This window comes from Saccopteryx leptura, chromosome 5, assembly GCF_036850995.1.
Source record: "Saccopteryx leptura isolate mSacLep1 chromosome 5, mSacLep1_pri_phased_curated, whole genome shotgun sequence".
NCBI classification, from domain to species: Eukaryota; Metazoa; Chordata; class Mammalia; order Chiroptera; family Emballonuridae; genus Saccopteryx; species Saccopteryx leptura.
Window position 1 is genome coordinate 12253569 of NC_089507.1, and position 13515 is coordinate 12267083.

A 13515-nucleotide genomic window follows, 5' to 3' on the forward strand; every position below is an offset into this window, starting at 1 on the left:
AATGTGAACAACTATAGCCCTTATTGCTATGAGGCTTTGCCAGCAACCTGTAGCCAGTTGTGCTCATCTACAGTATTTCCTCTTCAACCAACTCTTACCACTGACATTGTTAACAAAGGACAATTTGATTCTATTTATTTATCCCTATGAAATTTTCTTTCCCACTTTCCAGTTTAAGAATTTGAACTGTTGAGATCTTTATGAATCTTACAAAACATAAACTATCTTTCTCAGATTTATAGTAGCAGCACATTTGTCTTCATATGAAACATCAATAATGATTTTGCATGATGAAGCTCACTACAGCACACTGAAGACCCAAGTCACCGTTTTTAGATCCATGTGGATCTAAAAATCAATATGTTTTATTTAAAATTCTTTTTTTATTAAATGATTTTCAAGAGAGAAAGAAAGGGAGAGAGATAGAAAGAAACTGATTCTAGTTATTTATGCATTCAATGGTTGATTCTTATATACGCTCTGACCAGGGAGCAAACCCATAAACTTGGCATATAAGGACAATGCTCTGAGTCTAACCAACTGAGCTACTGGGCAAGGGCTGTTAAAAATGAGCATTTAGGCCCTGGCCTATTGGCTCAGTGGTACAGTGTTGGCCCGGTGTATGGATGTTCCAGATTTGATTCCCTTTCAGGACACACAGGAGAAGCAATCATCTGCTTTTCCATCCCCCCCCTTTCTCTTTCCCTCCATCAGCCATGGCTTAATTCAGGGGTCTCAAACTCAACTCAGCATGTGGGCCGCAGAGCAAGATCACAGCCGTTCGGCGGGCCGCACTAGGTCTACAAAAGGCAACTGTTACGCAACACTTTTCTCACTGCAGTTGAAAACAAAAAAAAAAACAGTACAACAAGCACAATCGTACATGCAGTTTACTCAGTGTCACAAAACGACCAGAAACTGTAGTTTGCATCACAACTGCTGTTAACTAAGCTAATATCTAGCTAGGATGCTAGAGAAATGAAAAATACAAGTAGGCCCCTAGGCTTACTTAATTTTATCCAAAATATTTTGAACTTCGTGGATTAGTCTGCGGGCCACACAAAATTGTTCGGCGGGCCGCATGCGGCCCGTGGGCCGTGAGTTTGAGACCCCTGGCTTAATTGGTTCTAGCAAGTTGGCCCTGGGCACTGAGGATGACTCCATGGCCTTACCTCAGGCATTAAAATAGCTCAGTTGTCGAGCAACAGAGCAGCAGCCCAAGATGTGCAGATTATTGTATGGTAGGGGGCTTGCCAGCGGATCTCAGTTGAAGCACAAGTGGGAGTCAATCTCTCTACCTCCCTGCATCTCAATTAATAATAAAATAATAATAATAACAAAAATGAACATTTAGTTTTCTTCCCTAGCATTGCCATCTAACCCTACTCTTCTTTCTGTTTTCAAGGTTAACTTGATAAACTTTGTTGAATTCTATACTGAAGACAGAGGAGATTAAAACTAAAAGAAAGAAAGCAGAAATGAAACAGAGATTGAGAGAGAGAATCATTGAGAATCACCATCAATGAGGATCACTTCATATTCTTTAAAAGAAATATTTTGACTTCCTTTGGTCTTTCTTTTATTTATGAATCCTCACAAACCATACACTTACCCATTTTTTTATTCCTAGAAACTTGAGGAAATCATCAATCCTTTGCATAGTTTATAATTTCTAAAATGTATACTTTTAAAAAGACATTTGATAAAATATTTGCATAGCAACAACTTTAACAATTTTGTAAAATGCTGTTTCATAAATTACAATATACTTTGTAGTAAAAGAATAAATCTAGTGCATAAAAATACTAGTTAGATGCTCATTTTCTCAAAGTATTAGAAAATTAGTTCTGACCTACTAGATATTATTGAATACATTTAACAGCCACACTTAAATTGTTCAAAAATGATTTTGTAAGTCTACCTATTATAGGGTTTGATAGTACCTACACTTAATTAACTTAAATAATTCAAATATTAATTTTTTTCAAAATTTTTTTGTTGTATTAGCAAAATAGTCAATTTGCAGCAGATTGGTGAGTAGAACAAACAGTTCCACAAATCTCTGGAACACTTATAGAAAAGATGATTACCAAAATCAGAAACTTTTTCATCAGTTCTGATAGCTCAGACTTTGGACTCTTTAACTTCAATTCTAACCATACAACTGTCACTTACTAGATATGAACATTCTGGCACTTTCTTAAAACTGGGCCTTAGCCCTCATTTGCATTAATGAGATAATACTTTAGGTAATATATTTATGTAAGATTAAAGAAGAAGTGGTCGATTTAAGGCACCTTTCATACAAAAATAATTCAGTAGATTTTTCTTCTTCATAATGGCTTTCATAATGACTAAATAAGGTTTGAATTGCTCACAATTTTGCATTTGAACAATTCATCTGTTAACTGTAAATGAGGTAGAATAGAATATAAAGTTGCAACACGTATTTTTCTGTGTGTGTATCTGTAATCCTCCTTAAACAATTCTGGATCACCCTGTCTAATTCAAGCCAGATATGACAGAGGCAGAGAATAGTTAGATTAGGTGGGGCCTTATAAATTTCATAACAGTAGGGGAGCTGTTTTTAGAGTAAGATATCTGTCAGCCAAGAAAACCAGTTTGAAGGAACCATGGGAAATGTGCTAAGACTTGGCCCCAAAGACACCAAGCTTCATTAATTCAGTCTCTTGACCAAAAACTTGTTAAACTATGTTTTTGTTACTTCTTTTCCACAGAACTCAGAACAGTCTGTAACTTACGGGAAATAAAAAAGAGATCAAGGTTCAAATGAGAAAACTACCATGAAATATGGGAAGGAAAAGACCTGAACCAGTTCTGGGTTATCTACATTGTACAATAAAGAGGTTAAAATCATTGAGATTTCTAACTATCAGGAATTCGTAGAAGTCACTCAAAGAGACATTGTCATTAAAAAAATATATGGTGGCCATATTAAAAAATGAGAAAGACTACAGTTTACCCACTCCTTAGGAAAGTGTATCATGAGGCTTGATTTTGCCTCTCAATTCTAGATTATGAAATGAAAAATAATAACTCGTGAAAGAAACTATACTTTGGTTAATTTTGTTTTGAAATTATTTTTTCATTTTTTTAGGGAAAAAACCCCACCATATTATTCTAAAAATAGAAGTCCTTTGAGAATTTTCTGAGAAACTTCGTTAATTCTACAGTCATACCCGGAAAAACATTTACAAAGTGTGATCACTTAGGTGACAGTTTAGGCTGACTATAATCAGAATGAGTGGATTTGAATCCCAGCTATTGGGCCTCCTAACTGTGTGATGGGGGTTAATGTCTTAATCTTTCTATGGCTTACTGTTTTTATCTGTAGAAAGGTGCTAACAATTGTTTTTGTGAACAGTAAACTGATAAAGAAGGTAAAGTACTAAGCACATGCCTGGTACATGTCCTGTCATTCTGAAATTGTTATTATTGTTCATATTATAAGTATTTACATATGTATGCATGAAAAACATATTGGACTGCTGAGGTATATAAGAAATTGACAAAGTTGATATGCAAGCATATATTATATCCATGCTATCTAGATGAAGACTTTGAGCAGTGTACCAATGTGTCTTTGCTCTTATTTAAGCCCTGCAGTGTCCATGACGTCAAAAGCATCATTCATCCTAGACATCGGAAGCAGAACAACTTCAACCATTTATAGAATTTGGATGTAAATGCCTTTCATTTCAATGATGTAGGGGTGGAGGAGTAAAGAAATATTTCTCTGGGGCCTAGACAAGTTGGCCATGAGAACAAATCCTTACGGTTTCTGGGCTGTAGAGCAATAGTGCTGAGCACTGGGCCCGGAATCACAGAGGCAACCATGAGTTCTTTAATAAAGGCACTTAGTTTTTCTATTTGTAACATGTGGGGGGTCTGTTCAGAAAGGACTCAGGGGAAGGACCCCTCTTGCCCAAATCTAAGGGGGATATTGAATGGGCATCATTGTTTGTACTATAAAAAAGTATTCATCAGGAGCCTGAATGCCTATTTCTAAGCAAAACGTGGGTCCCTAGAAGGTGGAAGTTGATATTTTTCATTATTCTTAATCAAGCAAGTTGCATGGTGCCTGGTACAAAATCTCACTTAAAGCAAATTTTTAAAAAAGTAAATGAATCAATGGGTTAATACCATTGTAGTAAGTTCCTTCCAACTTCTACAAATATTTACAAAGGGTGAGCTGGGCTAGCTTTCTCCTAGGATGTTAGAACTCTAATATATCCTCCTTATTTCCCACCCCAATTACTACCATTGACTTCACTGACATTCAAGAGTAAAATTTTGATTTTTCTATTCATCCTTACTAATTCTAGACAGGTAAACAATCTTTTTGTCTGAGTTTTGGGCTAGTGTATTATTCAAATTCTATTTCCACCCCAAAACATTAAACATTTACCTTGAGCTATATGTATTACAGTACAGGAAAAGCTGTGCATTAATTTATAGAGAAAAATTATTGTATTTTTCCATGTTTACTTCTCAAACATATACAAGATTGCTAGGTAGCTTGCAATTTTAAACTCTTTTAAGAACAGAACTACTGTATTATTGCATTATCTGACAAAACCATGTTTCACACTTATTTTCTGAAATATAAGTAACTTTGTGTTCATATGTACATGAACTGCACACACACACGTGAGCACACACACATTATCCCCTAGGATGGAGACACATCAGTCATGTGAGTCATGTAAGCTTTCGTACGGGTTTGTGTATGACCTGTCTTCTTAGCACAACTTCCCCAAGAAAATTCAGTCAAACCACAGAAGTTTTTCCTGCTTTTTAGAACAGTTTTTTTTCTCATAAGATATTCAAAGAGAATAGCTGTCAAAGGTCCTTTTGCAAGTTCACCTAATGAATTGTTTCCACATGTGTGAAACTTACAGCGCACTGCTGACTTGGAGACAAGAGGCTATCCAGTTGCCAACACTTTCATTGAAAGGCAACTGTGGAACTATTTAGGGGACATTCTTATTGAAGAAATTCTAAAAGCATCCTTCATATAAACTGCAATTTAAATACCTAGATGTTTCATATATGTGTCTGTTTCCTGTATGGGACTTTAGAGCCTAGTCCTTATCTGTATTCTCTAGTTTTACAGACGTCTCCATCTTTTAGTGTGATATAACCAACACGACTAAGCCAATAGTCAGCATAAAAGTCCATTAAATGTGCTGTCTATTCAATGAAACCTTTTTATTTTTTTAGCGTATCACTCCTAACGATCTAAACACAAGTTCATATTTTAAATTAAAAAACTAATCCAGGTATATACACACTTATTAATATGGTACTGTACTTGACATTTTAAAAAATGGGCCTGTAGTTATTACAGAAAATATTTGTTATGTGTGTTCTCAAGTTCTTTTCTCTCTTATCTATGTCTTTCTTAATTCAATAAGTAATTGAGTGCTCAATATGTGATCGGTGCTGTTTTAGACTTCAGATGACAGAGTCAGAATAGCACATAAGACAAGCAGAGTCCCTGACACAAGGAAGCTGATATTTGAAGGTCGGGAAAGCTTGTAACAAGAAAGCAAATTAACAGAGAGCAGAAATCGAGAGAATGACAGCATTACGAAGGAAACAAAAGACAGTAAGGGACAGGGAGTTACTCGGGGATTCAGGGATGCCAGGTGGGACAGAGAGGGAGGGCCTCTCCCTGAAATGACAAGGAAAGGAGCAGCTTCCTGTCTAAAGCTGAGTGGGTCTTCCTCTATTTAGCTAGTATTCTCTGTCCTGTAACTTTGACCTTCCTCTGGTCGGGACATCTATTCTTCTTGCTGCCAAGCCTCCCTTTTCCCCTCCTTCTGAGATCATTAGCCGTTCTATTGATGACAATTCCTTCACTATCTCTAATTGTTCCTATGAGGTTCTACGTCATAGTCCCAACTGGTACATGTTGCAGGTCTGATCAATTATATTTCACAATCCTCCAGGCATAGGTAGTGGCTCAGTGATGAACAGGTGAGCCCAGTCTAGTCAAAGTCCTTCTCTAAGGTTATATATGCTGATCCTGAGAGATAAAACTTCTCCCATTTCTGCAGAATGCAGTACGATATCATTTGGATTCCTGGACTTTCGGAGTCAGCCTCACTGGACAGTCTGTGTGTTTATTTTTAAATATTCTTTCTTCAGTTATATTTGACATGGGTCACTGTCACTTATGCCCAGAAGAATTCTCAATATGTACGTCCATAGTGCTGGCTCCTTCTTTCCAAGCCTCTTCCACCAAACAACAAGCAATCTGACTTTTCTAATACCATGTCTTATCCAGGTCCCAGTACTCTCCATCTTTCTCTTCTTTATCCCTGTCTTTTTTTTCAGTAATTCCTTGGTAAAATTGTTACCCTCAATGCCTCCATTTCTTTACTTTCCAATAATCAGTCACATTTCAGTCTACCTTCTGTTCTCATCACACAATTTTTAACAAAATTATTACGAATGACATTGTAGTAAAATCCAATAGATGCTGTTCAGAGACTACTCTTTTTGACCTAAAAAACAAAAATTTTCTACCGTTGCTGTCCAAACCATCACTCTGCCTTGATTTTTCATTTATCTCTCACATGACTCTCCCTCTCTTTATTTATTTTTTTTACGTTTAGTGTCTGTGTCTGTCTTAAATATTGTTGTTCCCCATTGGTGTCCTCTTAGGATCTCTTGATGTCCTTTCTCTCTAGACAATCCCAGGCAACCCTGGGCTTCAATTGCTACATATTCCAAATCATTCTTTCCTGCCCATGCTTGACTTCAAAGAAACACACACACACACACACACACACACACACACACACACACAGTAGCCTTTTCAGACCACTGTTCAACATAATCTCAAATTCAGTATCTGACAAACATAGCTCATGGTAGTCTTCATGAAGCTCACACCACCCCGTGTTTCCTCTTCTCAGTAAAGGGAGACACAAGGCACCCTGTATTCCAAGGCAGTTACGCATCTATAAGGTGATTAAGTTTATAGGACTGTTCTGAATATGAAATAACATAGAAATTACCTGACACAGTGCTTGGCCCAAAAGGCTCAGAAAAGAGCAGGCATGAAAACTATGTTTTGAAGTTATGAAAAGAATTAAACTCATTTTAGGAAGCCATGGTACATATAACATACATATGCAGCTTGCAAACCAGGTAAATAGGCTAAAACCATAGTAACTTATTTATTTAGTCTTTCAGTGAAAAAACTAATGATTGTCATCTCCATGTTTTCAACACAGAAGCACGTCTAACTCCTATCGGCTGCAGGAGTGTCTGCAAACCCCTTCTTATCCTTCCACTGGCACGTGGAGTTTGACATTCCCATGGAAGCCTCTGGGCGTTGGATGTTGGCTCCTGAGGGCTCCCCTGCTTCCTGTGCATTCCTCTCTGTAGGAACATTTAGCACGTTGTATCCCTAGTATTTATTTACGAGCCTCTCTCTGCTATAGACTTTGAAATTCTTGAGTTTGAGGTCTCTGTCAACCGCCACACATCTCTAAGTTTGATTTGATGTAAACTCTCTGTGAACAACACGCGCATTTGAAACGCGACGATGACCTCTCCCTCCCCTAATTACAAACTTGTGAGCTGTGAGGCATTCCCAGAAAAGCAAAATGATTACAGCATTCGAGTCGTCTCCCCTGTATCTCAGAGCCATGTAGTGAAGCAACATTATTTTTCAGCTTGCCTTCCCTTTAACAATAAGTACATGTGAAGATGGTGCATTTAACAATTGGATCTTCATAATGAATACCTGCAAAGTCATACTGGGGTTGGACCCCACCATCAACTCAGACTGAGAAAGTTTGTTGTGAAGAATATTTGCTTATCTCAGCTGTCTTTGATTTACTCTGTAGCGTGACTCCCAAGTGGAACCTTCTGATTTGAATTCATTTCATGACTAATGCTCTAAGATGCTGATTGCTTGAATTAAAGTCTTTTTACTCCTCATGCCTTTCACATGCAATCACCAATGTCAGCTTTCCAAGGCTTAAAGCACTCTGTGCAGTGTTCCTTGGTAGCCAAATGAGAAATGACTAGGAATGGCGGTGGGAAGGTGTCTAACTCCAGTGAGCTTCCAGGAAGTGTGTTTACTAGGTCCAGGTTCAGATTTTTTTAATCTTCTTTAATACAATTATTGCAATACAAGAAGCCAGGGACCCAAGCCACCTTTTAGCTCAATGACCACCAATGTCTTCATAAAAACGTATGCATTATTTTACTGTGGCTGCCATTAAAAAAAAAACCCACAAATTTAATGTCTTAAAAACGTGTTATCTTACAGTTCTGGAGGTCAGAAGTCTAACAATGGTCTCATTAGGCTAAAAATCAAGATGTCAGGAAGGCTGAATTCCTTTCCCAAGTCTCTGTGGGAGAATACACTGTACATATTCTTGCCTTTTCCAGCTTCTAGAGGCGACCCACGGTCTTTGGTTCTTGTCTCCTTCCTTCACCTTCAAAGCCAGCAATGTGAGTGGAGTCTTCCTTTCTGCGGTTCTCTCTTCTGCCTCTTTCACTCTTAAGGACTTTTCTGAGTACCTTGTGCCCACCTAGTTCATCCAGGATAATCTCAAGCATACAACATCAGCTGATTAGCAAACTGAATGCTATCTGCAACAGTATAACCTCACAGGGTCTGGGTATTAGCACATGGGCATCTTTAGAAGACCATCATTCTAACTATTACAATATGTAAGAAACATCGTTGTTGAAAGTTGACAGGAAAACAACAAGATATACCAATGACTTTGAATTTCAGATGTATTTTTCAGTATGTCTTATGAGTTTTCATTTTTATTTTTTTAGTATAATTATGCCCTATGCGTTATTAATATATCTTAAATATTACGAGATATACTTACATTAAAAAACCCATTATTTATGTAACACAAAATTTTAACTGGTGTCATGTATTTGTATTTAATAAATATGGCAACCCTACCAGAAATAGAAGTACATAATCCCAGTTTGTGATCCAGACAGAAAAGTACCAAAGACCTAAGATAGTTACCTCACTTACCTAACATTGATACTTATTACAGTGTTATATTTAAATGGGAAATTCATGACTCCAACCTCATGGAAATTAAGAAAAATATAAAATATTTTCATGAAATAATATATGCCAATTTGCCTGACCAGGTGGTGGTGCAGTGGATAGAGTGTTGGACTGGGATGTGGAGGACCCAGGTTCAAGACCCCGAGGTCGCCAGCTTGAGCGCGGGCTCATCTGGTTTGAGCAAAGCTCACCAGCTTGGACCCAAGGTCGCTGGCTGGAGCAAGGGGCTACTCGGTCTGCTGAAGGCCCACGGTCAAGGCACATATGAGAAAGCAATCAATGAACAACTAAGGTGTTGCAACGAAAAACTGATGATTGATGCTTCTCATCTCTCTCCATTCCTGTCTGTCTGTCCCTATCTATCCCCTCTCTCTGACTCTCTGTCTCTGTTAAATATATATATATGCCAATTAAAATGTTATTTTATTAATGTTTTTATTTAACAGAAAAACCTGTAACAATGTTATGAAAAAAAAAGAAGTAAAATTGCATACAACATATAATTACAACACAAACAAAATAGTTTAGGCCCATAAAGAGACTCGAAGCAAAGTTTGCAAAATGTTAAGAGAAGTTTCTCTTTCTCAGTAGGGTGATTGTTTTCAATTTTATTTGTGTTTTTATTCCTTCCCTAGGTTCTTTTCATGTATTGCTTTCATTATAGACAAATATATGTGATATTAGCAGATAATGGTCAAGTTTATCCTACTTTTCAAAGCAATGTTATTTTGATGACAAAGCTAGCTAGGCTCTATTGGAGCAATATAGGGATAATTTGCATATATCAAATTTATTCACCATTTATGAACAGAAAATATTGTACATTGTGTATGATGGTCACTCTACAAAATTTTTATACTCTGTTCAGTCCAAAAGTAAACAGTCAAAATACAGAGTCTGTTTCCTTTGAATTAAATTTATTCAAATGCTTATTATTTAATAACACTTGAGAAAACATATCACATAGTGGGTTTTTAAAGCTCTGATACAATCATGCAGATAACAGCATCAGGAATCACTGTCATACAACTTCAATGCCTCTGTAATTAGCAACATTTGTGAGAACCTGGTCATTTCCAGCAACTTGCTCTTTTGATTAATGTCTTGAAAGTAAAGCCAGCTGTTAATTATGTTAACAACCAATTCCTTGGGAATCATGATAATCCATTTTAATGGACTGACAATTATTATTAATCAAACCCAGAGAACTGAAGAAGTGTTACAGATTTGAGAACTCAGCTTTCCTGAGCATCCAAGGATAGGATGTGTATGAAAGCAAACAATGACAGAAGAATTACCTTCGTTGTTTTTTATGGAGGAAAAAAGGATTTTTTTTTACTCTAATTATGTGTAGTGCTTTGATTGTACTATTCAGTAGAGCCTACTTCTATGATGCAAACCAGCCAGCCACAGAGTGGAAAATGTAATTCAGAATTAGTTATTTGGCATATTGCAGGAAAGAAAAGGGATGCTAGACAGAATTCAGCAAGAAACATAAAGACAAACAAAACCTGACATCATGGGCGTGAATTCAAGAAAAGGGTCACTGGGAGAAGAAAGAAGCTGAAAAAAGGACCAAAGAGAACTTTGTGTTTTCCTTCCTGCATTCACCTTTTATCCTTTACTTCTTCTAGTTATTTGTTTTTTGTAAGTGGGAAGAATGACATTCAAACCACTCCTATCATAGAGAATGTCACATGGATTGCTTCCTAGCCCTGGACCCATGGGCTTTAATGATGATAAATATTAGGTACATTTGAAAAAGACCCAAGTGAAAGACTATGAGTACATCCTATTTTTCATTTCCAGTCAACAAACTATATGAATAGCACTCATTTGTTCATTCATTTATTCATTCATTCACTCATTCATCCAGGGCTCGTTATCCAGCTCTACTTTGTGGAAGGCTCTATTGTAAATGTTGCAGATACAGAGAAGGCCACGACAGAGAAGGCCTCATCCTCAAAATGTTTATGGTGTATTGAGGTAGTGAGTACATAGCTCAAGTACTTCTAAATTGATAATAAGATCTATACGGAAAATTAAACAGGGTGATGTGATAGAGACTCAAGAGTGGACAGGAAGGTAGTGCCATTTTAGATGGACTAAACAAGGGAAGAGTCCTTGAGAATGTGACATCTGCACACAAACTTGAATGACTAGAAAGAATGAGCTGGACAAAGACCTGGGGAAACAGTATTCAGGGTAGAGGGTGCTAGTACAAAGTCTCCAATGTGGAGAGGGGTGTGGGTGTTTGAGGACCAAGAGACCTATGGGCTTGGTGCATAGTGAACATTGAACGGACGAGTGTTGAAATTAGAGCTGTAGACAGGCAAAAAGCCAGGTTTCAGGGGTTTCCATGGCCACAGGAAGGTATTATTGGATTGCATTGGAAAGCAATTGGCAGAATGTTTAGCAAGTTGGTGACATGATCTGAAATTAGCATATTTCTAAGTGCAAAGACTTTTCAACCAATAATGGCAGGGAAAATGGGTGGTATAGACACAGGAATAGATTTTAAAATCAAATCATATATTCTCATCTTTCTTTTCAACAAAACACATTTCACTCTTAACAAAAAAAGAGTTTGGCTTTGAATTGATAGGCACTAATTTATCTAACACTCATTTTTCTGTCAATTATTTTGTGATTATTTGACAGTCTCTCCTAAACTAGAAAACACTTAGCTTTATATCATAATAATCATTTATCCTAGACAGCTCTTCTCTGAAGCAAAGAGGAAGTTTTTTGTTGTATATTTAAGCTTTCAGCACAGACAGGCTGTCAAGATCTGAGCAAAGATCAGATACCACCAGATATTAGCAGAAACTCACCCACTACCAGGGGATAATTCATCTACCATTGCCTCCTTGATGCCTTTGGACTCTAATCTTACTATTTTTGCATCACTTGTTACTATTCAAAATTTGGGGAATATTAACAGGGAATAAAAACATGATCAATTTTCATGAATTCCTTTATTGAAATGTGAAGAGACTAAAATTTGAAATCATAGAAGGAATTGCTCTAGATACTTGGGTTAATTTTGGTCAGGGACATAACTAAAACTCAGGTCCTTGATTATTTTCTACCATATACTTTCCGTGACACCACAGAGCCAATTCTGATTTATTTTTTATGGAAATTCGGGCTCTTCCACTTGACAGAGCTACATCCAGCTACTTTGTCCTTCCTTGTTAGTGTGAAGAATAAGTCAAATGGTCACTTTAGGCCCTGGCTGGTTGGCTCAGTGGTAAAGCATCGGCCTGGCATCCAGGAGTCCTGGGTTCAATTCCCGGCCAGGGCACACAGGAGAAGCACCCATCTGCTTCTCTACCCCTCTCCCTCTCCTTCCTCTCTGTCTCTCTCTTCCCCTCCCGCAGCCAAGGCTCCACTGGAGCAAAGTTGGCCTGGGCACTGAGGATGGCTCTATGGTCTCTGCCTCAGGTGCTAGAATGGCTCTGGTTGCAAAAGAGCAATGCCCCAGATGGGCAGAGCATCGCCCCCTAATGGGCATGCCGGGTGGATCCCGGTGGGGTGCATGTGGGAGTCTGTCTGACTGCCTCCCCATTTCCAACTTCAGAAAAATACAAAAAAAAAAAAAGGTCACTTTAGCCTATGTCTATCAATCGAGATTTTAAAAAGACAAAAATAACTTGCGCACACTTAAAAATTTTAGGAAAATACCTTATGTAAGATATATACATATATATTTATGCTATATATGAATTAAAAGTTTTAAATTTTCTATGAGTTTTTCCATTGATCATAGTTCTATAGGAAAATAAATCATATGAATCAGAATCTTAGAGAAATTCTGAAGAAAGATGTTGATCTCAATTAAAAAATAATGCACTGCTTTGCTTTATATAGAATTGCTCTTCCCTGGTTAGAACAAAATTTAACTTTGCTGTTTAAATAATATGTAAGTATTGGGTTAAGCTTTCATGCAACACTTCCTGGTAATAACGGAGATTTAGGTGAGAAGCTAGACTAACTTCCTGTTCTTACAGAAGGAAACATAAGGACCAGGATACTGGACACCTGGTTGCTAATTCTAGCCAAATTCTAAGAAGTTACATGATCTGGGGGGAAAACATTGTATCACTCTCAGTTCTCCATTATCCCTCTGTAAAATGAGATGGTTGTAGGGAAAACCTACTAAAATTCCTCTTTATTTCTTGTTTCTATGATGTTGCATAAGTGGAAAGAGGCACAGATCGTCAAGCTAGTCCTAAACAGGCCCCCAAACAGCTGTGTGACTTTTGCACATCTCCTTCTCTCTCTGAGCACCAGCCTCTGTATCTGTATGCATGAAGAACTAAAACTTTCAATATTCCTTATAGATTAAAAATTCAACTTAATATCTACAAAGAAGATAGGGCTTTATATGCTGCATTGTTTTCCTGATGACTTTGTGCTATGAC